The following is a 27,730-nucleotide window of genomic DNA, read 5'->3' on the forward strand; positions in this document are numbered from 1 at the left end:
AGGATCGGTCTCTACTGCACTGCAGCCCGTGACAAAGGTACTAGTCAGGTAACAAACCACATTAGTCCAGCGAACAAGCTGAATAAATGAGTTAGCACATAGTGTGCATGTGCCTGTCAGTACAGACAAATACTGCGAATCGTTTGCGATATATAATAGTTTGTCTTGAGTCTGTACGTGGACTTGGCCCATCTTCCATGAAGAACTCCAGGCACACGTCACCTTTATAGCAGGTAGGACTGTTCTTTGACCCAGAGAAAACTAGAAGTGAATATGGCTATGGCTGGGAGGATCCCACAACGCAGGCTGTACCATCCCATGATAAATGGCCATAACACTGCCCCATGATAACATATCTCCCACATTGCAGAAGAGGAGCGCGTTCCCTGATTGACAGGAGGAATTACACTATACACACAATTTGCCGACACGGACGGTCACGCTGCCGGCTGCTTCACTCTTGCTCAAAATTTCATTAGTAGAAATGATTTGACATTCGCCACTGCCAAGACTAATTACCAGGTATCCATTACAGAATGAAAGCAAGGTCAGGGGTATCTGTAATACTAAGCAATGACTAATCACTCAGCTAGTAGGCGTTATTGAATGCACCCATCACCCTGCACCATCACTAGGGGAACATAGAAAGTTTGGCAAACCAGCTGAACTGAGGTAACGCTGCAAACCCCTCCAGGACTACAGGGCCCGGGTCCTCCGTGCACCAATGCTCTAATCTAGGTGCAGGGCAATTTGCAATTGAAAACCTAACAGGGCAGAAACCAAAGAGCTGCTACATTCCCCTCCTGTTATCAGGTGACTGACGGATCAGACAGCTGTACCCTGGAGAAAAGAATTGAAGAAACCGGTCATCAAAAATGTCCCGTCACCAGGTGACCGCCAGCCAGGGCTCATTAGGAGAGTGTATGCCCTCTGCCCAAGTGTGCCGTTTTGTTTCTTTTATTTATTACTCATTTTGATGGTCCTTAAAAAAGGGGACATTGCTCAGAAGGTAATGATTCAGAGCAGTGAGCACCACTTTGTGAAGACCATAAACATTAGCACTAAATAACACCCCAAATCTCTAGAACCATGAGGGTGGTACAAAAAAACAACACATACACACAAAAAACCCAGCTGACAATGGGAATAAGATGGCATGCTATAAGCCTCAAATATATCTTTGTAGATATCCCAGTTTAAATTGCTGGATGCATCTATTAAAGAGACTGTCACCAGGTTTTTGCCACTTAATTTGAGAGCAGCATAATGTAGAGGCAGAGACCCCGATTCCAGTGATGTGTCACTTACTGGGCTGCTTAGTGTAATGATAAAAATCAGTGTTTAAAAATCAGCAGATTATCATTAGAGGACTACTTGATGTGCTGCAGGTAGTCCAGCATATTCATGAGCTCTGTATATAACTGCTAGATCTGCAGCAGAGAAAACACTGATTGTATCAAAATGACAGCAAACAGCTCAGTAAGTAACACATTGCTGGAATCAGGGTCTCGGTCTCTACATTATGCTGGATAAAGGCTGAAGGGAAAAAGCGCAATAGGGTCTTACCAAGTGGACAAAATAAGGGAATGTGCTCACCTTATGGGGTAGTGTGTCACACAACCAGAATTAAATCATGTAGTCAGCTGCTAAAGAGTCCACGTGCTAAAAAAGCCGAAGCCGATCAGGAGCAAAGTAGATGTGGAACTGTTAGGTCAGGGCCACACAGGGCACTAGTGCAATCCTCACATGACACTCGGCTCACGCTGGCAGCACAGCAGGAGGCGAGTGTCATGCGAGTGTCCTTGCGACTGAGGTCCGACTGTGCAAGCGTACCTCAGCTGCGGGAGGGATTTATCTCCCTCTCTCCTCTGTAGCCGGCTATTGCCATTCTCGCCCTGCACTCGCAGTACACCGGTGTACCGCGAGTGCAGTGCGATTTTTTTTCTCGCCCCATAGACTTGAATGAGTGCAAGAAAAAGAGTCTCGCGTTACAATCGCAGCATGCTGTGATTATTTTCTCAGCCCTAATCGGACCAAGAAAATAATCGCTCATGGGTGCTGACACAGGCTAATATTGGTCCGAGTGGAATGCGATTTTTTTTTTTTTTTTTTAAAATCGCACTCCACTTGCACTGTTTTCTCGCAGTGTGGCTTAGGCCTTACTGCGCTGCTGAAGATATGACATAAAGCCAGGAAAGTTGAATGAAGGTGGTTTTATTCAACGCGTTTCGAAGTGTCACCCCACTTCATTAGCAAATCCACCGATATATGTGGCTTTCCTGACTAAGTGGGGTGACACTTTGAAACGCGTTGAATAAAACCACCTTCATTCAACTTTCCTGGCTTTATGTTATATCTTCAGCAGCGCAGTAACATTTCCACATCTACGTTGCTCTTGATCTGTCTCTATATTATGCTGCTCTCAGATGGGGGAAGCAAAAACCTGGTGACAGATTCCATTTAATAGGTCCACAGCCGTGACTAGTCCCCCTTGTTACACTGAACCTGCCCACTCAGCTAGCGCAGACACACACACACACTTAAGGGTGACAATACACAGCACGTGGAAATGCTAAAGGTTGCACATATAAAATTTTCATTGCGGTAAAAACTACAAGATTTCTAGTGAAAACAGAGCCTTATTGCTCTTACAGATGCCCATACAATTTGGTCTGGTTTTGAATCGCAATACACGAACCTGAGAGTGACAGCTTCATAGAAATATATGAAGTGGTCACGCTCGGGTCAGGAGAGCCACGCCTGGTCCGAGCATTGCGATTTGCCATCAGCCGATTTGCACAGATGTGTGTCTGAAAGAGCCCCATGGAAGAGTTCTTCCATTTCCTAAGGCTATGACCGCACTTTGTGGTGCCCTACATGCAGTTTAGAACGCACCTTTTTGCCTTAATTGATTTAGCCAAAGTTACCCTTTCCAGAAATTTAGCGCTAAAAACGCATGCGTATTTACCGCGTTTTCAGCGCTTTTTACATGCTTTTTCACCTGCGTTTTCAACATCAAGACACTGCTAAATAAAGATTACATAGTCAAACATCATGAAAAAAAAAAAGAAAAAAAAAGGAAAACAATTTTGAAATTAATGAAGGAAATATTGAGATTTCATGAAATTATAGCAGTTTTATAATATTTAATGCTAAAATAGCAATAAAATCCTAATTTTCTTTAATTGTCGGACTATGTGTGTGTGTAAAGGGACATTATTCCATTATTTTAATGTTAGAAAAGCATGCGTTTTTTGAAGTCCAAAACGCATGTTTTCTGCACCTAAAAAGCAGGTAAAACGCAGGAATTTTGATGTTTGTTGCTTTTTGACACTTGTCATTGACTTCAATGTTAGCAAAACGCTGCAGAAATGGCAAAAACAATTGACATGCTGCTTCTTTGAACGCATGGTTTTTGCCACAAATTATGCAAATTAAACGCTGTGTTTTGAAACGCAAAGTGCGGTCTAGAAATCTACATTTTCCATTGATTTTGCTGGAAAATCAAAACGCATGCCTTTTGGCATAAAAAAGGTGCAGTTCAAAATGGACCAAAAAAGCACCTAAAAGGCAGGTGGAAACGCAAAGTGCGGTCATACCCCAAATCAGATTTGAAGAGGTTCTTTTTTTTTTTTTTTTTTTAACAGTTTTGGAAGAGTTTTTCCTGACGCTTGCTCTTTTTTTTTCTTTGCAGGAAAACTCCTGCAAATGCTTCCTCAATCGGTGTTTTTAAAAATCTGAAAACTAAAATGCTTAAAACAATGACTATATGAGATACACAAAAAAAAAAACACCACTAGAAGTTAATAAAAAGGGGCCTTTCAAGAATTTTCTGGCACTTTTTGTATTTTTTTTTTCGGGGGCGGGGGGGTGTCGAGTTGACATAACAATTAACCCCCAAACTGACAGCACCATATATTTTTGTGATACTGTCTAATATGTGTGCCAGGACCAGACATCTTAATAGAGACAAAAGTGTTCCCATCTGACGAGATTTTGCATTGGGCATTCCCGGCCCAGTCACGTGTGCACACAGCATTTTGGATTTCTCATAGACTTTGATGGGGAAGGTCTGCATTAAGCTTATGAACAAAAACTGCACCAAATTCTGCAGCAAAAACCACTGTAAAAAAAACGGTGTGCGCACACGGCCTTAGGGTGGCTCTTCATGTGCATTGGCGGAGCAGTGCCATGTAACAAAACATTTTCGCAAGTCTAAATGATGCACATAATATTCATGCGCTTCACCTGTACTTGGTGCGGATCCACGTGTGGATTTGCAGAGCGTTTCTCAGCCAGACGGCCTACTCCTACCCCTCAAATGTCATATGAAAACCCTGCATTAAAAGAAGAGGTCAGGCGGCTAAATAGAGACACCCTGAAGATAATATTTTAGGAGTCATTTACTATTTATACAATCATATATATTCAAACACTTAGTGTTCCACATCTACGAAGCTGCCAGTAATGGTGCACACAGTGTCTGCAGCCCCAGCATATGGACGTGTGACCTAACACCCCAGAATACATTATGGCCCCTGCGTGAGCGCGTTACAGCAGTTAAGCACGTTTTATGGTAAAGCCCCGTAATCCCATTCTTAGCTCCCTTTTAGCGTCAGTCATTGTGGCCCGGCAGCATTGGCAGATAACAGTCCTTGCAATTCATTGACAGAATCCCGACCATTAAAGGCTCAGTCTTAAAAATAAAAAAGAGCTTTTCTGCAATTTGTGCATGTGTAATCACTCGGTGGAGCTTTGCATATTTACCAAGAGTAGTCTAGGGTTAAAGGGTAATGCAAAAGTCTGTCCTTAAATACACACGGTGAAGAAAGACAATTTGCTGAGTCCAAGCCAATTCATGAATAGATGAATGAAGCCATGTGGGATGATGGAACAAATGAAGGTCACGTATCACATTCCCGGCATGTCCTTATAAAACACCTCAGCTGCCACTCGTCCTGGGGAAGAGAACAGGGAATTTTTTGGAATCACAATCACACTGGGGATTTTTGCCCTTGTGATTCTGGGTGATAGGAGGGTTGTGATGACCCTCAATGATAATTCACCATATCCAGGCAGGACTAGGTCTTCGGACAACTGCTCTCTTCTGCGCTCGTATTTCTGGTAATAATACAGGCGTGGATTTGGAGAGTCTGGGGCTTTCCATAGTAATCCACTGAAGGAAGCCTGTTATATTACATCCTCGTCACATCACACCACAAAACAGGCTGAGTTTATATAGTCAAACATCTCAATCTCCATCACCTGAGAAATTGTCAAATGCTGAGGAATTCTTACGTGTCGGCCAGGTTTTCTGCGGCCTCTCCTCCCCTCCTGCAGAGGACATCAAACAAGCAGAGAAGGGTGGCTGCAGATAACCCCAAAAAAATATAATGTCCATTGGAAACTTAAAAGGATTTTCAGCCTTATAATATTGATGACCTAGCAGAAGGACAGGTCATGAATATCAGATCGCTGGCAGTCCGACACCACCGATCAGGTGCTACCAGCTCCAGGAGTCCAGAAGTGGCCTGATGTGAGCCGAGTATGGAGAGGAATACAGCAGCTCCATACACCAATGACCATCTGAACCGATCAGCTCCTACACAGATGTTTCAGTGAAAAGACATCTTAAAGGGAACCTGTCACCAGATTTGGTGACTATAAGCTGCGGCCACCACCACTGCGCTCTTATACAGTGTGTCGACCCATATCCTGTCCACCGCCATTAACATGAAAACGGCGGCAGCTATAGGCGTAGAAGTGGTGTCTAGGAATAGTAAAGTAGCCACGCGCTACGCAACGACACCACCTATACTGCCACCTGGTGGAAAACAATGGAGTTAGCATTTTTATCTCGAAAACGGAACAAGACAGGGAAAGAAAAGTGAATTACAAAGTTGTAGGGCATCATCAATTCAATACGAAATCGTCACCTTGCATACAGAAATGCTATGATTAGAATGTATAAAACTCAAGGCTACGGACGTGAAGCGATACCTCATGGAGACCTTCCTACAAGTCATTGGGTATGGTGGCTGCATGGAGTGGCCTCCACGGTCACCTGACCTGACCCCATTGGACTTCTTTCTGTGAGGTCACATCAAACAGCAGGTGTATGCGACCCCTCCACCAACATTGCAGGACCTACGACGACGTATCACAGATGCTTGTGTAAACGTGTCACCTACCATATTGCACAACGTGCAGCAAGATACAGTATGCTGTGCAGAGTCCAGATGTGCATTGCAGCTGACGGGGGCCATTTTGAGCATCAAAGTTAAATGAGCACCATATGCGTGACCAGCATTCAATGTTTTGGTGGGGTCATGGGTTTCATATCATAGCATTTCTGTATGTAAGGTGTCGATTCATATTGAATTGATGATGCCCTACAATTTTTTTAATTCATTTTTTTCTCTCTCGTTCCGTTTGAGAAAAAAAAATTCTAACTCTGTTGTTTTCCACCAGGTGGCGCTATAGGTGGTTTCATTCCGTAGTGCATGGCTACTTTACTATACCTAGACACCACTTCTATGCCTATAGCTGCTGTTCTCAAGTTAATGGCGGTAGACAGGATATGGGTGGACACACTGTATACAGCGTTCTGGAATGCTACAACGTAAAAAAACACTTATTATACTCACCTAGGGGGTGGTCCGGTCTGATTACAGTTGCTGCTGTCCGGTCCAGCGCCTCCTCTCTGCAGCGATCGCCGTCCTCCGTGTTCTGATGACTGCGTGCATGATGCGTCCTACGTCATGCACACTAACCGGGATGGAGGTCCTGCGCAGACTCCCTTTGATCTGCCCTTCTCAGAGCAAATCAAAGTATTGTGTCCGCGCATGCGCACTAGTCTTTCACCTTTCCTTGGGCCTGCACATTACTGTACTTTGATATGCCCTCAGCAGGGCAGATCAAAGTGCACCTGCGCAGGACCACAATGTTGGCCTGTGTGGATTATGCAGATGTGTCATCCACACTGGGCTGGGTAGAGGGTGGATGGAGATTGCAGCAGAGAGGAAGCACCGAACCAAAGAGCTGCGACACCCATCGGACCGGACCGGACCGTCCCCCTAGGTGTTTTTTACATTATATGGAGCGACCTGGGCTCTTATATACGGCATTCCGGAACACTGTATATAAGAGGTCAGTGGTGGTGGCTGCAGATTATAGTCGCCAAATCTGGTGACAGGTCCCCTTTAATGCTTCAGCATATGACATTTTAGACATTTGTAGCTTCCATCTTTGTTGGAACAGTTTGGGAAAGGCCCTTTTCTAATTGTCATAACTGTTCAGTGCACAAAGCAAGATCCATAAAGAAATGGTATTGGGGAGCTTGATGTGGATGAAGGTGACCGGTTGCAGATCACAACCTCAACCCCATTGATCACGTTTGTGAAGAACTTCGAGCAAAATCTCCCTTCAACATTAGTGACTGGCCTCATAAATGCCATTTTGGAAGAATGGGCAAAAGTTCACACAGAAACTCAAATCTTGTAGAAATCCCTAATAGGTGTAATGTGCTGGTGCCCAAATGCTTATGTCCATAAACCAAGACTAATGTGCCACCTTTTACTTTCTGTCTGCAGTATTTCAAACCCCAAGCTACTGTTATGTGCATGTGACTTTCACAAACATGTAATATCTTTACATGGCTAATCCATTCCTCCGTTAGAGAAATTAGCATTTGGATACACCACAGTCCTTCAGACTCATTTTGCATATCTAAAGCCTTTGTCACACCAGCTCTATTCCCTGCTCCACCTCCTTCTTTCCCTGAAGTCACATAGCATAGAAGAAGCCGGATGCGGTGCGCATGCAGTACATTCATTTACAGTCGAAGCCCGACACCATGCGGTTGCGTGCTTCATGCACAACCGTATTTGTCCACATGGTGTCGCGCTTCCACTGTAAATGAATGTACTGTACTAGATGCGTGCCGGATCCAGCATCCGGCGAAATGGCGGATGAGTGAAACGGGCCTAAAGCGCTGGACTGACAGAGGCTTCAGATCTACCAGAGATTAAGTCTCAAATTGCATATTAGTTCAAACACTGATTTCTGACCATGTAAAAAGTATAGATGGACATCTCTCTAAAAAGAACTACATCTGCACAGAAGAGGTTTGGGGTGTAAAATCCTGATTCCCTTTAAGTTTAGGCCAACATGGTGACACAGGACGTGTGACATGAATACTGCAGTGTGACACTGCAACATGTCCTCATTATTGGGGGTCCCTTGTTGTCCTACATTGGATGGGGAATGAAGATCCATTTGCTCCTTTCATGCAGGACAGCTGTTCTAAGGTTAGCAAATGCAGCTTCCGAGGCTGGGTGTCCGCACCTCCTACAGATCTTATCTGTGCAATATAAAATCCTCCTACATACCTGGAAGATCTGTCACCTGAACACAGGTAGCAGGTCAGGTACAAGCTTTTAGTGTGAGGAGGTAATGATTACCCTACAGATAGCAGCCAGGACTCGGGCTCTTCAAAGAATGAAATCAATAGTTCCTAGAAGACTGACAGACATATATACTACTGTGCACAAAAGCAAGATGTCTTTTCTGCGCATAGCTAAGAGTTCTGCGCATAGCTAAGAGGTTTAATATAAGTATATCCTTGAGTGCTTATTTCTCATGCAATGCAGAAAGATGATGGGCCAATAACATGCGGCAATGCTGTTCCTTTTACATCGACAAACAAAATGGAAGCTTTCTACTATCTTTACGGAGATACAGTTTTGCACAAATAGTCTGTACATAAAATGAAAATAATAGGATTAGAAAAAAAAATGTGTAACTGGGTGAACAACTGGCTGAGTGATAGAAAACAAAGGGTGGTTATTAATGGAACACACTTGGACTTTGTCACAGTTAACACAGGGGTCAGTATTGGGCCCTCTCTTTAAAATATTTATTAAATCACCTTGTAGGGGGCATGTAAGCTAGAAACCGGGGCTGAGAAATGGAACTTGAAGTTTAATGTACATAAATGTAAGGTTATGCACTTGCACAGTGGAAATAAAATGTATTATGTGCTAAATTATTAAACACTGGTTAAAGCAGTCCCTGAAAAAGACTTGGGTGTATTGCTGGACGTAAAACTCAACTTTAGTGACTAGTTTCATTCAGCTGCTGAAAAGACAAATAAAATAACGGAATGCAATAAAAGAGGCAGAGACGCTCATGATTAGAACATAGCTTTGTCTCTATAGAAGACAGTAGAATGACAACGCTTAGATTACCGTGTACAATTTTGGGCTCCAGTGTATAAGAAGGACATAGCTGAACTAGACCTGATTCAGAGAAGAGCAACCAATGTTATTAAGGGAATGGATGTATTGTAATACCCAGAATATTTCAGAGCTGCAACGTTACTGGAGTATCAAAAAGCACGAGGTGTGCCATACTCAGGGACATGGCCAAGGTAAGGAAGGCTGAAAAACGACCACCTTTGAACAAGAAACATAAGATAAAACGTCAAGACTGGACCAAGATATATCTTAAGACTGATTTTTCACAGGTTTTATGGATTGATGAAATGAGAGTGACTCTTGATGGGCCAGATGGATGGGCCAGAGGCTGGATCAGTAAAGGGCAGAGAGCTCCACTCCGACTCAGACGCCAGCAAGCTGGAGGTGGGGTACTGGTATGGGCTGGTATCAAAGATGAACTTGCGGTACCTTTTCGGGTTGAGGATGGAGTGAAGCTCAACTCCCAGACCTACTGCCAGTTTCTTGAAGACAGCTTCTTCAAGCAGTGGTACAGTAAGAAGTCGGTATCGTTTAAGAAAAACATGATTTTCATGCAGGAAAATGCTCCATCACATGCATCCAACTACTTTACAGCGTGGCTGGCCAGTAAAGGTCTAAAAGATGAAAAAATAATGACATGGCCCCCTTGTTCACCTGATCTGAACCCCATAGAGAACCTGTGGTCCCTCATAAAATGTAAGATCTACAGGGAGAGAAAACAGTACACTTCTCAGAACAGTGTCTGGAGGCTGTGGTGGCTGCTGCACGCAATGTTGATCATAAACAGATCCAGCAACTGACAGAATCCATGGATGGTAGGCTGTTCAGTGTCATCATAAAGAAAGGTAGCTATATTGGTCACTGATTTATTTTTTTTTGGGGGGGGGTTGTTTTTTCATGTCAGAAATGTTTATTTCTAAATTTTGTGCAGTTATATTGGTTTACCTGGTGAAAATAAACAAGTGAGATGGGAATATATCTGATTTTTATTACGTTGCCTAATAATTCTGCACAGTAATAGTTACCTGCAACAGATATCCTCCTAAAATAGCCAAATCTAAAAAAAAAAAAAAAACCTCCAACTTCCAAAAATATTAAGCTTTGATATTTATGAGTCTTTTGGGTTGATTGAGAACATAATTGATGATCAATAATAAAAAAAAATCCTCTAAAATACAACTTGCCAAATAACTATAATATGTTAAATCCAATAGACTTGAGTTTAAACCAGGGGTGGGCAATTAATTTTCCCATGGGGCCGCATGAGAAATTGGGATTGGTTTAGAGGGCCGGACTAATATAATTACCTCAGTTCTACCCAATATACTACATTACTACACCCCCTCCATATACTACACCTGTAATAAACTACACCCCTATATACTACACCTGTATTATACTACACTCCCTCCATATACCTGTAATATACTACACCCCCATATACACCTGTATTATACTGCACCACTATATAATACACCTCCGATATACTACACCATTACACCCCTATATACTACACCTGTAATCTACTACATCACTACACCCCATATACTACACCTGTAATATACTACATCACTACACCCCTATATAGCACACCTGTAATATACACCTCCATATAGCACACCTGTAATATACTACATCACTGTACCCCTATATACTACACCTGTAATACTACACCTCCATATAGTACACCTGTAATATACTACACCTCCATATAGTACACCTGTAATATATTACACCTCCATATAGTACACCTGTAATATACTACATCACTACACCCCATATACTACACCTGTAATATAGTACACCCCCATATAGTACACCTGTAATATACTACACCTCCATATAGCACACCGCACACCTGTAATATACTACAACTCCATATAGTACACCTGTAATATACTACACCTCCATATAGTACACCTGTAATATACTACACCCCTATATACACCTGTAATATACTACATCACTACACCCCATATACTAGACCTGTAATATAGTACACCCCCATATAGTACACCTGTAATATACTACACCTCCATATAGTACACCTGTAATATACTACACCTCCATATAGCACACCTGCAATATACTACATCACTACACCCCATATACTACACCTGTAATATAGTACACCCCCATATAGTACACCTGTAATATACTACATCACTACACCCCTATATAGCACACCTGTAATATACACCTCCATATAGCACACCTGTAATATACTACATCACTATACCCCCCCATATACTACACCACTATATACACCTCCATATAGCACACCTGTAATATACTACACCCTCATATGTCACACACCCTGCTCCCCATACAGCCTGCACCCCCATATCACACACGCTACACCCCCATATGTCACAGACCCTGCTCCCCATACAACCTGCACCCCCATATCTCACACACCCTGCTACCCATACAACCTGCACCCCCATATCTCACACACCCTGCTCCCCATACAGCCTGCCCCCCCCAGATCACACACACTACACCACGATATGTCACACACCCTGCCCACATATCTCACCCTGCCTGTACACCAACTTACCCCTCTCAAACACTCTGCACCCCTTCACATCCTTCTGTCAGTCTGCAGCCCTCATATGCCACTCACCCTGCAACTCCATCTTCCCACATATGCCACTCACCCTGCAACTCCATCTTCCCTCATATGCCACTCACCCTGCAACTCCATCTTCCCTCATATGCCACTCACCCTGCAACTCCATCTTCCCTCATATGCCACTCACCCCGCAGCCCCCTCCCTCTCATGTCCCCTCTTTTTTTATTACCAGTTATCATGTGTCCACATCTCCTTCAGGATTCAGTATCTTTGCTTTCTGCCCGGCATCCTGTGTCTCCTCCCACACAGTCACATGGGCGTGACGTCATCGCAGGTCCTGCAGCATGAATTATTCCGTCTGCTGTGCTGCTCCTTCTCCTGCAGGGCGGGCGGGAACTTTTGAAATGACACACGCAGCGCAGTACTGACAACGTCAGAGCGCGCGCGTGTGTCACTGACAATTAGTGCCGGCAGGGAACAGAGGAAAGACTCCTGCGTTCCGCTGCCTGCACTTACTGTGCGGACCTGCAGGATCTCTCCCTGCTCGGCACGCTGCAGCCCGGCTCCACTGCACCGGCTGAAGACGGGCGAGCCGGTCACAGAGAGTAGGCGGGCCGGATGTGGCCCGCGGGCCGCCCCTTGCCCAGGTCTGGTTTAAACCATAAACTTAAACTATGAAAATATATGTGCTTGTCACTGGGGAGAATGTGGTGGAAAAAATAACCTGCCAAAGACCTCTGGATCTCAATCTTAGCAGAGGCACCTTCCAGTCAAAGTCTTTCTGTAGCCACATAGAAAAACAGGGCTATTGCTGGACCGCCCTATGTGTAGGCCCTGCAATGGTGAAGATCCATAATATAGCGGTACACTTGAATGCCTAAGGCTATGTGCGCACGCTGCGGATTTTACAGCAGATTTGCTGAAGAAAACGTGTAACATTTCTATAGTCATTCCCCAGTAAAAGCTATGGGTTTAAAACAAATGCTGTGCGCACACTGTGGTTTTTTATACTTGCGGATTTACGCGTAGAATTTCCGCTGCGGATGTGCATGTCACTTCTTTTCTGCAGGTACCTGCGTTTTTTTGCCATAGATAATGGTAACAAAAAAATGCAGGTACCAACCCGCGGAAAAATTGCGGTAAAACCACGGGTGCATTATTACTGCGGGTGCGGTATTCTGCCAGAGGGTGCGGATTTTTCTTAAGAAAAGTCCATTTTCTAGTGTGCACATAGCCTAAAAATGAACAATAAATCACTCATATGAAGCAGCAACACCTAATATGTTTAGATATGGGAAGACACTAGATACAAAAAAAGAGTTAACAGAGCAAGAATGGATAAAAACAGAGATCGCGATCACCATTTAATTACTGATGTATGGATGTACGGTAATTGTCTGACGCCAACAGCGCACCGCAACAGGAACATTGGACCTCCCTAGCTGAGATAGCTAATTACTGCGGGCGCTGGTATCAGCACAAATCACCACCGTACGGTAAAACAGGGGAGCAGAGGGTCTCAAATGACCATTATTAGAGGGCATCCCCAAAAAAAAAAAATTATCATATATATATATATATATATATATATTTTAACTAAGTTTATGGAGTCATGTTCAGAAGTTTCTGGAAAAGCTGCAATTATAAGCCACAGGCCTCCAATTTTCTTCAAGTGCTGCTCATATCTGCATCATTAGGTGAGAGCCGCGGCCGATCTCCATCCTTCGGCTCCTTGCCAGGTATTGGTAAGAGGAGAGCATCCATCCTTTTATAATTAACATGACAGGTGCACGATACCTGCAGGCGCGGGCACAACCTGGAAAACGACATCTGTCCGCAACGGGTCGCACCGCCCAATGCAGAAGTAAATGGCAGATCTATCCACTCTGTCACACACATTTTTCAGCCCTTTCAAATTTAAACTTTTTTTTTTTTTTTAAAGAGATTTTTAGATTTTATTCAGAAAGACAAAAAAAGAAAAACAAAAAAGTCTAGGAATATTTGGACAATGACCAAATCTTTGTGATTTGGGCTTTGCATGCCCCTTTTTTTTTTTTTATTTAAAGGGAACCTGTCACCGTTTTTTCGGCATATAAGCGGCGGTTACCACCAGTGGGCTCTTACATACATTCTAACATCCTGTATATAAGAGCCCAGGCCGCTGTGTAGGATGTAAAAAACACTTTATATATAATACTCACCTAAACGGTTGCTGTGGTGGATGTGGGTCAAAAGGGCATCTTCATCCCACGGTGCCGGTGACTACTCTTTCGGCCATCTTTGTCCTCCTTCTGAAGCCGGGGTGCATAACACGCCTACATCATTCACACTCATCGGCAATCAGGTCCTAAGCAAGGCAGATCAAAATATTGTAGTGCGCAAAACCGGTGAGCGTGTATGACGTAGGATGTGTCATGCACACAGGCTTCAGAAGGAGGACGAAGATATGGCTTATATGACCCAACTCCACCGCAGCACGACCACTAGGTGAGTACTATAAAGTGTTTTTTAAAGTTCTACACAGCGGCCTGGGCTTTTATATAGAGCATGTTAGAATGCAGTTTACAGTGTGTCCACCGCCATTAACTTGAGATTGGCGGCAGCTATAGGCATAGAAGTGGTGTCTAGGTATAGTAAAGTAGCCATGCGCTACGCAATGAAACCTCCTATAGCGCCACCTGGTGGAAAACAACGCAGTTAGCATTTTTATCTCAAAAACGGATTGAGATAGAGAAAAAAAGTGAATTACAAAGTTGTAGGGCATCATCAATTCAATACGAATCCACACCTTGCATACAGAAATGCTATGATATGAAACCCATGACCCCGCAAAACATTGAATGCTGGTCATGCATATGGCGCTCATTTAACTTTGATGCTCAAAGTGGCCCCCGTCAGCTGCAATGCACATCTGGACTCTGGACAGCATACTGTATCTTGCTGCACGTTGTGCAATATGGTAGGTGACATGTTTGCACAAGCATCTGTGATAAGTCGTTGTAGGTCCTGCAATGTTGGTGGAGGGGTCGCATACACCTGCTGTTTGATGTGACCTCACAGAAAGAAGTCCAATGGGGTCAGGTCAGGTGATCGTGGAGGACACTCCACGCAGCCACCATACCCAATGACTTGTAGGAAGGTCTCCATGAGGTATTACTTTACATCCGCAGCCTTGTGAGTTTTACACGTTCTAATCATAGCATTTCTGTATGCAAGGTGTTGATTCGTATTGAATTGATGATGCCCTACAACTTTGTAATTCACTTTTTCTCTCTATCTCGTTCCGTTTTTGAGATAAAAATGCTAACTCCGTTGTTTTCCACCAGGTGGTGCTATAGGTGGTTTCATTGCGTAGCGCATGGATACTTTACTATACCTAGACACCACTTCTATGCCTATAGCTGCCGCTGTTCTCAAGTTAATGGCGGTGGACACACTGTATAAGAGCCCACTGGTGGTGGCCGCAGCTTATAAGCCAAAAAAACGGTGACAGGTTCCCTTTAAAACACCAATCCAATGTTTTGTTTTGTTTTTTTATTGCACTGCTGGAGTGGTGCTTAAAATCTAAGTCCCCTGTCAAATAGTCACCTTCGGCGGCTTCATATTCTATCACTGCCTCTCCTGTTGTTCCCTGGCAATTTGTGACCTGCAAGCAGCTTTGGTGTTTCATGGAGCGCTCCGGAAGTCACAAATCTATGAGAGCCTCGTTCTGGCTCTTCTAGACTTGCACTGACATATTGTGATGCATCTTCTTACTACTGAACAAAAAAAAAAAAAAAACCGCTGGAGTGGTGGTCTCAGATGAAACAACTGAGGTGCAAATGAAATGTAGACTTTCAGGTTAAAATTAAAGGGCATGAACCAAAATATCTTATGAAACGTTTAGGAATTGCAATTATTTTTCTATAACACCTCCTCATTTCAGGGGCTCAAAAGTAATTGGACAAAATACAATAAATAAAATGTTCGTTTTTAATACTTTGTGGAGAATCCTTTGCAGGCAATGTCTGTCTGAAGTCTGGAAGCCAAGACATCACCAAACACTGGATTTCCCCCTTGTGATGCTTTGCCGGCCTTAAGTTTAGCTGACTTCAAGTGTTGCCTGTTTTTGGGTCTTTCTGCTTTAACTTTCATCACAAAAGGGAACCTGTCAAGGGGGCGGGGGGTGGGGACAAAAAAAAAAACAAACGCTGTTAATCTGCAGGTTAATAGTGTTTGGAACCTGCCTGGTGCCTTCTAATCTAACCCCACAGGATTCGCTGTGTCCTGGACGCAGCAGGTCCTGATTTGCTGGTCCGCGAGTCTCCTCCGCAGGAGTATGCAGCTGCTCATACCCACGATCAATGTTCAGTGCGCTGCGGTCTCTCACTTGTGTTCTCCCTACAGAGGACGCATGCAAATCCGCAGCAAACAATTAACATGCTGCGGTCTGGAAAGCCGCACCACAGATCAGGGTTTGTTGCGGAAATAAGCACATTGGGCACGGGATTTCTAGAAATCCCATCCACTGTGCTTGTACCGTACAATGCAGCGTTTTGGACGCAGCGAAAACACGCTACATCAAAAACGCTGCAAACACTGATTTTGGGCACACAGCCTTAGGTACTGAAACACCTTCTTCCTGGAGAGTGTTCTTCACTTGGGTGGATGTTGTCAAGAAGTTTTCTTCAACATAGAAAGGGTTCTGTGATCATCCAGCAGTGTTGTATTCTATGGACATTCAGGCATTTTCAAGTTCTTAACCTCACCAGTGCGCTTTTTGTTTTGCAGAATGTACCCAATTTGGCCACCCTTAACATTTCTGCTATATTTCTGATTGAAAAAAAAAATGAATAAATCTGACTAATGATGATCTGTTTCTCTTACAATGAAAGTTCCTTTGACCACGTGTGTTCAAATGCAACACCTGGAATCAGCTTCAGACCTTTTCCTGCTTAATTGATGGATTAATGATGGAATAGCCCATGCAGGCCATAAAAGAGCTTTTGAGGTAATTGTCCAATTACATTCGGCCCCTTGAAAAAAGGCTGATACATAGTAAACATCTGTAATTACTAAAGCTTTACTTCTGTTAGGATGTGAATATCCTAAAATTAAGGCCTGGGTCACACTAACGTGAAAATCACGCACGTGCCGCGAGACACGTATTTTCCGTTTCATAAGTACGTGTCTCCAGTACGTGCGTGCCACGTGTGTTCTACGTGTACTATCCGCGTTAACACACGGAGAACCGGTAATTTTAATACTCACGTGGTCCTTGCTGCTGTCCAGGGTACTGATCTTCGGCTCCAGCCCCGCCCACTCCCCGCTGATGCTGCTTCCGGACGAGCGGAGGGGCGGAGATTAGCGCCCGTGACATCACGCCCACCTCCTAAACAAGCTCATAATGAGCGGCGGTCGCCAGCAACTGTTTGCAGCGGACGATTCTGCAGGGCTGGTGGAGGTATGTTTTTTTTTATTTTAAAAGCATGACACGTGTTTCTCCGGTGCGTGTCACACGGGACCGCATCCACACTACATCCGTGTGGTATGGGTGCATTCCGTGTGGCACCCGTGATGCTGGAGAAAACGTGGACATGTCGGCGTGAGAAACACACGCAAGTAAGGAATGGACACACGTTCCAGTCAAAAATACTTACGTGTGTCCAATACATTAGGAATACATGTGTACGTGTCTCCGGTACATGAGAAAACTCTCAAACATATACCGGAGGCACGAACGTGTGACAGAGGCCTAAAGCTAAGAGTCTGCACTTTAAGCCCATATTGATTATATAACTGGATCTTGGCTGTTTTGGTAAACATCTAAAATGCCAAAACTTGTGTCACAGCCTATATATTTGTGGACCAAACTATGTATACATTTCAAAACCTGCCATGAAACATTTAACCCTGGTTCATCAAGGCTGGTGTTTTCCAAGCCAGTGTAAAAATGTGTGCTGGAGTAAGATGCAACAAATTCTTTAAGAGATGCCGCGTTTTACAATATTTATTTATTTTTTTTATGAATTTTCAAACAGTTTTACAACAAACTTCTGACAAAAAAACTGTTTGATGAATTTGGGTCTTGATGGGGTTTTTGGGTTTTTTTGCAAGATGATGTGTAAGAAACCAATTAAAAAAGGAGGCAACATGAGAAGCGAACACCGGTGACATCAGCGATTTTCTCAATAGTACAATGTATAAGAAGATTATTTCTCAGACTATTTTTTCGTTCAGGAGATTGGGAAAGCTGGGTTAGGGTACTTTCACACTTGCGTTTTTTTCCCTTCCATCACAATCCGCCCTTTTGGAAAACAGCAGAATCCGTTAACGGATTCCGATGTTTCCCATAGACTTGTATGGATGACGGACTGGGCTAAAAGGACCTGCGTTGCTTCCACTGGCCAACGCTGCGTTGCTTCCGCCGAGCGGAAGGAACGAAGCATGTAACTTCTTTTGAGCAGTGGAATCCTTAGGACTTAACTGCGCATGCTCTCTCTTGCTCCCTGCACCCATAACCAGGGTACACATCGGGTAACCAAGCAAAGTGCTTTGCCTAGTTACCCGATATTTACCCTGGCTATGTGTGCAGGGAGCCCGACACTTCCCCGCTTGGCTCCACCTCTTCCCGCACTCCGCATGTACGTACGTACACACACACACACACACACACACACACGTCCTCAGCGCCATGGCCCCGCTTGGCTCCACCCACCCCGCACTCCACCCCCTGCACACATTCTCGGCGGCCGAACGATCAGCTGATCGCCCAGCGACCGGCTGCTGTGAGCGATTAGCTGATCGCCCGGCGACCGGCTGCTGTGAGCGATTAGCTGATCGCCCGGCGACCGGCTGCTGTGAGCGATTAGCTGATCGCCCGGCGACCGGCTGCTGTGAGCGATTAGCTGATCGCCCGGCGACCGGCTGCTGTGAGCGATTAGCTGATCGCCCGGCGACCGGATGATTAGCTGATCGTTCACAATAGTCTGCCGCCGGTAAAACTGTATAAGGCCCTGTGCGCACTAGGCGTTTTTACCCGCGATTTTACCCGCGGTTTTGCTGCGGAAATTTCTTGAGAAATGTTTGTAATCTTCCTGCAGACATTTCCCAGCAAAACCTATGGGGAAAAAAATAGCTGTGCGCACGCTGCGTTTTTTTCTCAAGAAAATTCTTTCTGACGATTTTCTTGAGAAAATTTCTTGAGAAAATGTGCCTGTCACTTCTTTTCTGCAGGTACCTGCGGTATACCCCCCGTATTTCACTCCATTCACTAATGTAATCGCGAAATATCGGGGGTATACCGCAGGTAGCAAATGATGTGAGGTATACCCTCAGTATAGCCGCGATTTACCTGCGGTAATGTTCATCGCTGCCTGCGGTTTTGCAGGAAGTTATGTCATTATGACAGAAGAGGAAGCGGAGGAGAGTAAACACACACATCACACTCCCTGGACGCCGCACAGAAGAGCTTCCGTGTGACCTCCAGGTGCCCGTGCAGTCTGTGTCCCGCTCCGGCCCCGCGGCTGCCTGCACAGCAGTGTCAGTGTCTGCCCGCAGTGTCAGCAGCTTGTCGCCCTGCAGTGCGTGCAGCCGCGGGGATGCAGAGCGCTGCTGTCAGGAGGTGAGATGAGATCATTACCTGCTGTGACGATCTCCTGCCTCCTGACGTCACCACTGTCACTGCCGTCTATGCCCGCGGTCCGAGACTGTCACTAGCAGTGATGTCACGGGCTCTCGCGATACTGCTGAGAACGCGGCGGGCATAGAAGGCAGTGACAGCGCTGATGGCAGGACTGCAGGAGATCATCACAGCAGGTAATGATCTCATCTATCCTCCTGACAGCAGCGCTCGGCATCCCCTGCAGTGACCTGGGCTGACCTATTGATGTTAGCTCAGGTCACTGCACTGCTCTCCCAGCCAATGGGGAACATTCTGTTCTTCATTGACTGGGACAGTGATTATGGTATGGATCGTCATGGAAACCCCTTATTGGATTACGCCGGACCAGGATTTGATTGTTCTTGTCAATAAATTGGTGAAAGAGGGAATGTGGGGAGTGCTTTTTCAAATAAAACTTTTTTTGTTGTCTATTTTTTTTTTTTTTTATTTATTACTGACTGGGTTAGTGATGTCAGGTATCTGATAGACGCGTGACATCACTAACCACAGGGCTTGATGCCAGGTGACATTACACATCTAGCATCAACCCCATATATTACCCCGTCTGCCACCGCACCAGGCAACGGGATGAGTTGGGGCGAAGCGCCAGGATTGGCATGTCTAATGGATGCGCCACTTCTGGGGCGGCTGCAGCCTGCTATTTTTAGGCTGGGAAGTGTCCAATAACAGTGGACCTCCCTAGTCTGAGAATACCAGACCCCAGCTGTCCGCTTTACCTTGGCTGGTGATCCAATTTGGGGGGGACCCCACGTTTTTTGTTTTAAATTATTTATTTAATGTAAAATAACAGCATGGGGTGCCCTCTGTTTTGGATTACCAGCCAAGGTGAAGCTGCCAGCTGTGGTTTGCAGGCTGCAGCCGTATGCTTTACCCTAGCTGGCTACAAAAGAAGGGGGGACCTCACGTCATTTTTTTTTTGTAATTATTTATTTTTTGGCTAAATACAAGGCTAGGCACCCTTTAGTGGCACATGAAAGTCACTAAAGGGTGCCAGCTTAGAATATGCAGGGGGGTGGGACATTATATAGGTCTTTCTCATCTATTTATTCATCTTTCCCTCTATCCATTATCTGTCTATCGATTATCTATTATCTATATTATTTATTGCAGTTCAGCATAAAAAAAACGCAGGGACCAACCTGAGGTAAAACCGCGGCAAAAATGCATGTGTTTTTCCCGCGGTTTTGGTGCGTTTATTTACCGCAGGTGCGGTAATCTTCAACTCCCAGAAGTTTCTCAAGAAATTTTCTTGAGAAAAATCACTTTTCTAGTGCGCACATAGCCTAAAAAGAAAGAAAAAAAAAAAAAAAAAGCTCATTCCGTTGTTTTGTACGATCCGTTGCATCCGTTGTGCCACTATATGCAACACATCCGTCACACAACGCGATGCAACGGATGCCGTTCAACGCAAGCGTGAAACTAGCCTTATACAATCTGGGGGAGCAATAATGGCCATAGTTACGTTTTGGGATAATTGGACAACCAAACAAAAAAAAAAAAAAAGGCAGGGTTAGATGTAGATCTCCTTTCTTGGCATCCAGAATGACAGGCATGTATCTGTATGTACATGTTGTAGGCATCACACCAATCACTCACTGTATTTACTTAAAGGGCATTTCCACATAAATGAACTATAAACATAAGGAATGAAGGAAGTAAACAGATACGTGGGAGTTACAGCGATCGCTCCCCACTTTACAATGCCAGCATAGGAGTATACGCCAAGTGCCCACCAAGTATCTGAAAATATATTTATTCTATACACATTTTGGAAAACGAGCCCAATTTAATTTTCTATTGTAACACAATTGTGTATATAATTTTGTCATCATCTTCCTCACTACCGGGGGTGCAAACAGTCAGAGCAATGATCTTTATGTCCATTAGGCTATGCTCCAACAAAGAGCTTTTGGTGATGTAGAACTTCTGCACTCATTAAAGGGAACCGGTCACCAGATTTAGCGACGATATAAGGCTACGGACACACTGCAATTAAAACAGAGCGAGTGGAATGCGATTAAAAAAAAAATAAAAATAAATAAATAAATATTGCACTCTACTCAGACCCATGTTATTCTATGAGGGATTTTTTTTTCTCAGCCCTAATCGGACCAATAAAACAATCGCAGCATGCTGCAGGTGGAATCTCATTTGTTTTCTCTTGCACCCATTCAAGTCTATGGGTGCGAGAGAAACATTGCATTGCACTCGCATGACACCGGAGTGCAGTGTAATGTACGCATTAGCTTATAATGAAGGCGATAGAGAGATTAGTTCCTTCCTCTCCTCTGCAGCGCCCACCTCCTCCCCGGCTGTACTGCGATCACATCACAGTGGCATGACACTCTGCTTACACACCAGCAGAGCAGGAGCTGAGTGTCATGTGATGCACTCGCAGTAGTGTTCATGTGGCTCCAGCCAAGTGGTATATTGTGTCCTGCCCCGCCTGTATAGCCCCCCAAAAAACCTTTTGAATAGCTCCAGCACTGTATGCAAATCCGACTGGTCTGGTCCGATGGGCGTCATTGCAGCCGCTCAGGTCCCTCCTCTCCGCAGCTAATTGCCATCCTCCCAATGTGATTGATGTGGATGATGCATCCCTTGCAGGGACATAATTGCCGCTTTCCACGGGTGCACTTCACTTCGAATGGTTCCAGAAATATGTGACAATGCATGCGCTGCTGGGTTTCAGACTCTGCCTGCATCAGGATAGCAAAGTGCGCCAGCGTGAACCAGCGCTGTCCCTGCGGAGCAGGGCTGTGGAGTCGGAGTCGGAGTCGTGGAGTCGGAGTCGGAGTCGGAGCTCATTTTGGTGGAGTCGGAGTCGGAGTCGGTATAAAATGCACCGACTCCGACTCCTAAAATATATAATAAATTGGGGACAGGAGTGCAATGCAGAATGTGCTGAATATTTTACTAAATAACAACATTTAGTATAATGCTTATATTTAAGTGAAAAATTTATTGTAGTACAATGTGAACATCAGACATTTAATTGTTTTTATGATACAATAATCAAGATATTTGGATAGAACATAAAATATTTATTGGAATACAACTTTAGAACACAAAAAAACTAATAAATTGTAAATATGTAATATATATAATATATATATATATACAGTGTATATACACACACACAAGATATATATGTAATCTACTGTATATTACATAGTGTATTACATATTTACAATTTATTACAGTTTTTTGTGTTCTAAAGTTGTATTCCAATAAATATATTTTATGTTCTATCCAAATATCTTGATTATTGTATCATAAAAATTATTAAATGTCTGATGTTCACATACACATATTCATGTACTACAATAAATTTTTCACCTAACTATAAGCAATATATGTAGGAGCCGGAGTCGGAGCCGGAGTCGGAGTCGGAGCCGGAGTCGGTGCAAGAGAATTTGAGGAGTCGGAGTCGGAGTCGAAGGTTTGGCTTACCGACTCCACAGCCCTGCTGCGGAGGCGTGAGGTTTTGTTCATCCATGTGAATGACAAAGGACGCATCATCCAAATCAATCATATCTGGCAATTAACAACAGAGAGGAGGGACAGGAGCTGCTGCAATGATGCCCATTGGAGCAGACCGGTCAGCGCAGACAGCGTGGGAGGTATTCAAAAGGATTTCAAGGGGCTAAAAAAGGGGGGGGGCAGGACATTATATACAACCTTTTAGAATGCAACATAATCGCTGAGTAAGGTGGTGGTAATAGCTCATATACGGAGAAATAAAAACTGGCGACAGGTTCCCTTTAATGTGACAGCTTCCATGGGACACTTACTTTTCATTGACCATCTTTTGCGGTACGTGCTCTTCTGCCAAACTATCAACCTGGATTTTTGGCTCAGTAATTTCACTTTGGGGGTTACCTGGGAAATGTCATATGATGCCCAATTGTCTAAACGTTACATGGCAAGAGCACGTTCAGACCTCCGTGAATCACACACATGTTCTATCCATTATTTCCACGGATAGAACACAAACCCATTAAAGCCTGAGGTTATTTTTTGCAAAACTGTGTTAAAAAAAAAAAAAAAAAGACAAGACACAGTACCCGTCCGTTTTTGCACCGAGTCACAGAACTATATTACCCATAAAGGTCTAAAGGCCGCTTTACACGCAGCAACATTTACGTGCGATCGAAAAAGGACGCAAAATCGTTAATATGCTCCCTTATTCCCAATTATCGTTGCTTCTACGTGTACGATGTAGTTCGTCGCTTCTGCGGCAGCACACATCGCTACGTGTGACACCGCAGGAACGAGGAACCTCTCCTTACCTGCAACCGCCGGCAATGAGGAAGGAAGAGGTGGGCTGGATGTTACGTCCTGCTCATCTCTGCTTCTAAAGGAGGCGGATCGCCGGTCACAGATGTCGCTAGGCAGGTAAGTAGTGTGACGGATCCGGATCCGAGCGATTTTGTGCACCACGGGCAGTGATTTGTCCGTGACGCACAAACGACGGGGGCGGGTACGCACGCTAGTGAGATCGCAGCGTGTAAACGGCCTTAAGGCTATGTGCGCACTAGAAATGTGAAGTTTCTCAAAAAAATTTCTTGAGAAACTTCTGGGAGTGAAAGATTTCCGGACCTCCGGAAAAAATCCGCACCAAATCCGCATGCGGATTTGCCGCGGATTAGCCGCGATTTTCCCGCAGGTTGTTCCCTGCGGATTTTGCAGGCTGTACTGCCGAAATCTGCAGGGTACCTGCGGAAAAGAATTGACATGCTCATTTTCTCAAGAAATTTTCTCAAGAAATTCTTCTCAAGGAAATTTCTTGAGAAAAATCCGCACAGTGCGCACAGCTATTTTTTTTTCTCATAGAATTTGCTGGGAAATGTCTGCACAAAGATTGCAGACATTTCTCAAGAAATTTCCGCGGCAAATCCGCGGGTAAAACGCACTAGTGCGCACAGAGCCTAAGGGTCAATGAAAAATCACCGATGTCTGAACGAGGCCTAAAGCTGCGTGCTCACGATCAGTGTTTTGGATGTAGCGTGTTTTTGCTGCGTCCAAAATGCTGTGTTGTACAGTACAAGCACAGTGGATGAATTTCTAGAAATCCTGTGCCCACTGTGCTTGTTTCTCCCGCAGCAAACACTGACCTGTGGAGCATCTTTCCAGACCGCAGCATGTCAATTGTTTGCTGCAGAGTCTCCGTAGGGAGAACACAAGCGAGAGACCGCCGCGCACTGAACCCTGATCGTGGGTACAAGCAGCTGCGCTCTCCTGAACAGGAGACTCCAGGCCGCAGCGAGTCCTCATCGTGGGCACATACCCTACGGCTGTGATCACAAGTTGTGGTTTTTTTTAATGTTTATTTTCAAGCAAAATTAAAAGTTGCTTTTTACAGTTCAAGCAAAAGCTAAGATTTCAGAAATCCCACACACACTTGCTTTTTTTTTTTTATCATGACTGAAGTGGAAATCTGCTGCATTTTTTGAAAGAAGCCGGATGTCAGTTCTTTGTTTGCAGCTTTTTTCACCATTGAAAGGAATGACAAAGTGCAAAAACGTAGCTGCGTTTTTTTGGTGAATGAAACAAACTTCATGTAAACAGGTACTGTAGACAAATGACACCAAAAACACCACAAAACCTGCTTTTATGAAGCAGCTTTTCACTGCCAAGAGAGTAAGTTTTGCTGCAGAAAAAAAAAGCAACATGTGAACACAGCCTCAGGCCGCTCTCTCACACTGCAGTTAGCGCAGCATTATGGATCCATCATCTGTGACTGGTGCCTGTAATGTAAATGGGTGTACTACCACCTAGTGCACATGTATTGTCCCGCCAGTGCTTAGCTGGATAGATAAAAGTCTGGCCAAGTATGAGAAAAGGGTAAAGAAAATTATGTCCATGACTGTGTAAGTTTCCCTCCGTATACCAGTGCCCTCCTCCAAATGGACGTTATACAGCAGCACCCCATACACACTATATACCGGCGCCCTCCTCCGCGCGCACCGGAGCTATATACCGGCGCCCTCCTCCGCGCGCACCGGAGCTATATACCGGCGCCCTCCTCCGCGCGCACCGGAGCTATATACCGGCGCCCTCCTCCGCGCGCACCGGAGCTATATACCGGCGCCCTCCTCCGCGCGCACCGGAGCTATATACCGGCGCCCTCCTCCGCGCGCACCGGAGCTATATACCGGCGCCCTCCTCCGCGCGCACCGGAGCTATATACCGGCGCCCTCCTCCGCGCGCACCGGAGCTATATACCGGCGCCCTCCTCCGCGCGCACCGGAGCTATATACCGGCGCCCTCCTCCGCGCGCACCGGAGCTATATACCGGCGCCCTCCTCCGCGCGCACCGGAGCTATATACCGGCGCCCTCCTCCGCGCGCACCGGAGCTATATACCGGCGCCCTCCTCCGCGCGCACCGGAGCTATATACCGGCGCCCTCCTCCGCGCGCACCGGAGCTATATACCGGCGCCCTCCTCCGCGCGCACCGGAGCTATATACCGGCGCCCTCCTCCGCGCGCACCGGAGCTATATACCGGCGCCCTCCTCCGCGCGCACCGGAGCTATATACCGGCGCCCTCCTCCGCGCGCACCGGAGCTATATACCGGCGCCCTCCTCCGCGCGCACCGGAGCTATATACCGGCGCCCTCCTCCGCGCGCACCGGAGCTATAAACCGGCGCCCTCCTCCGCGCGCACCGGAGCTATAAACCGGCGCCCTCCTCCGCGCGCACCGGAGCTATAAACCGGCGCCCTCCTCCGCACGCACCGGGGCTATATACCGGCGCCCTCCTCCGCACGCACCGGGGCTATATACCGGCGCCCTCCTCCGCACGCACCGGGGCTATATACCGGCGCCCTCCTCCGCACGCACCGGGGCTATATACCGGCGCCCTCCTCCGCACGCACCGGGGCTATATACCGGCGCCCTCCTCCGTACGCACCGGGGCTATATACCGGCGCCCTCCTCCGTACGCACCGGGGCTATATACCGGCGCCCTCCTCCGTACGCACCGGGGCTATATACCGGCGCCCTCCTCCGTACGCACCGGGGCTATATACCGGCGCCCTCCTCCGTACGCACCGGGGCTATATACCGGCGCCCTCCTCCGTACGCACCGGGGCTATATACCGGCGCCCTCCTCCGTACGCACCGGGGCTATATACCGGCGCCCTCCTCCGTACGCACCGGAGCTATATACCGGCGCCCTCCTCCGTACGCACCGGGGCTATATACCGGCGCCCTCCTCCGTACGCACCGGAGCTATATACCGGCGCCCTCCTCCGTACGCACCGGAGCTATATACCGGCGCCCTCCTCCGTACGCACCGGGGCTATATACCGGCGCCCTCCTCCGTACGCACCGGAGCTATATACCAGCGCCCTCCTCCGTACGCACCGGAGCTATATACCGGCGCCCTCCTCCGTACGCACCGGGGCTATATACCGGCGCCCTCCTCCGTACGCACCGGAGCTATATACCAGCGCCCTGCTCCGTATACACCGTCCCCATCACTGTACACCGGTCTGAGCAGACCATCCATTGCACTGCAGTATATACGCCGTGTACAGCTGTATACCTTCCAGATGTATGATGCTCCAGACTGAACACGGACACGTCACCGCCACTAATAAGCGCTCCACGAGGGCTCCCGCTCCCCGCACAGGCCGGCTCCACACACGTTTCCCCGGTGCCCGCTCCCGCACAGACCCGGTGCCCGTCACTCACCTTCTTCCTTTCCTGAGAAGGGGCAGCGATCAGCTACCAGTAACACAGTGCGCATGCGCTGCAGCCTATACTTAGGGACCGGAGACAAAGTTCCAACTCACAGTGGAGCGCAGAGAGCAGCTGCCTGTATAGGAGCGTCACCGGCCACGTCACAGCGCGCACCCCGGAGCCGCCCCCGGGCCTCAGCGGGGAAAGCAAAAGCGAGGAAGAAAAAGTGCCGAGAAGGCAGAGCCCGGGCTGCGGCCACAAGCAGCGCGCATATTACATACTGACACAACAGTAATAAAGCCAGACACACAGTGACACTCTTAATGGGTGGGACAAGATGAGCCGGATTACCCAACAGTGCGGATTACTGGAGCGTCAGAAAACAGCCCAGAGCAATGTATGGCTGTGGGGCTAAGCTCTTATTGGCAGGTAGTTGGTATTAGCCAGCTAGTGCTGCCCTGCGCCGATCTCTTCCGTCTCCGCGCAGTCCGTGCACTGATCTCTCCCGACTCCGCACAGTCCGTGCACTGATCTCTCCCAACTCCGC

The 27,730-nt window shown here is 46.2% G+C and overlaps 1 protein-coding gene across 3 annotated transcripts in view; it reads right to left on the minus strand.

The window, feature by feature from the left end:
* Nucleotides 1-27,266, minus strand: part of NT5C2 (5'-nucleotidase, cytosolic II) — a 149,219-nt gene extending 121,953 nt beyond the window's left edge. Inside the window, exon 1 of one of the 3 annotated variants that reach the window (XM_075348612.1) lies at nt 27,196-27,266. The gene's annotated coding sequence lies outside the window, so the exon portion shown is untranslated. The other 2 variants (XM_075348610.1, XM_075348613.1) reach the window with 2 other exon arrangements.
* Between the last annotated feature and the right edge of the window lie 464 nt (nt 27,267-27,730).

Source organism: Anomaloglossus baeobatrachus, chromosome 5 (assembly GCF_048569485.1).
Source record: "Anomaloglossus baeobatrachus isolate aAnoBae1 chromosome 5, aAnoBae1.hap1, whole genome shotgun sequence".
NCBI classification, from domain to species: domain Eukaryota; kingdom Metazoa; phylum Chordata; class Amphibia; order Anura; family Aromobatidae; genus Anomaloglossus; species Anomaloglossus baeobatrachus.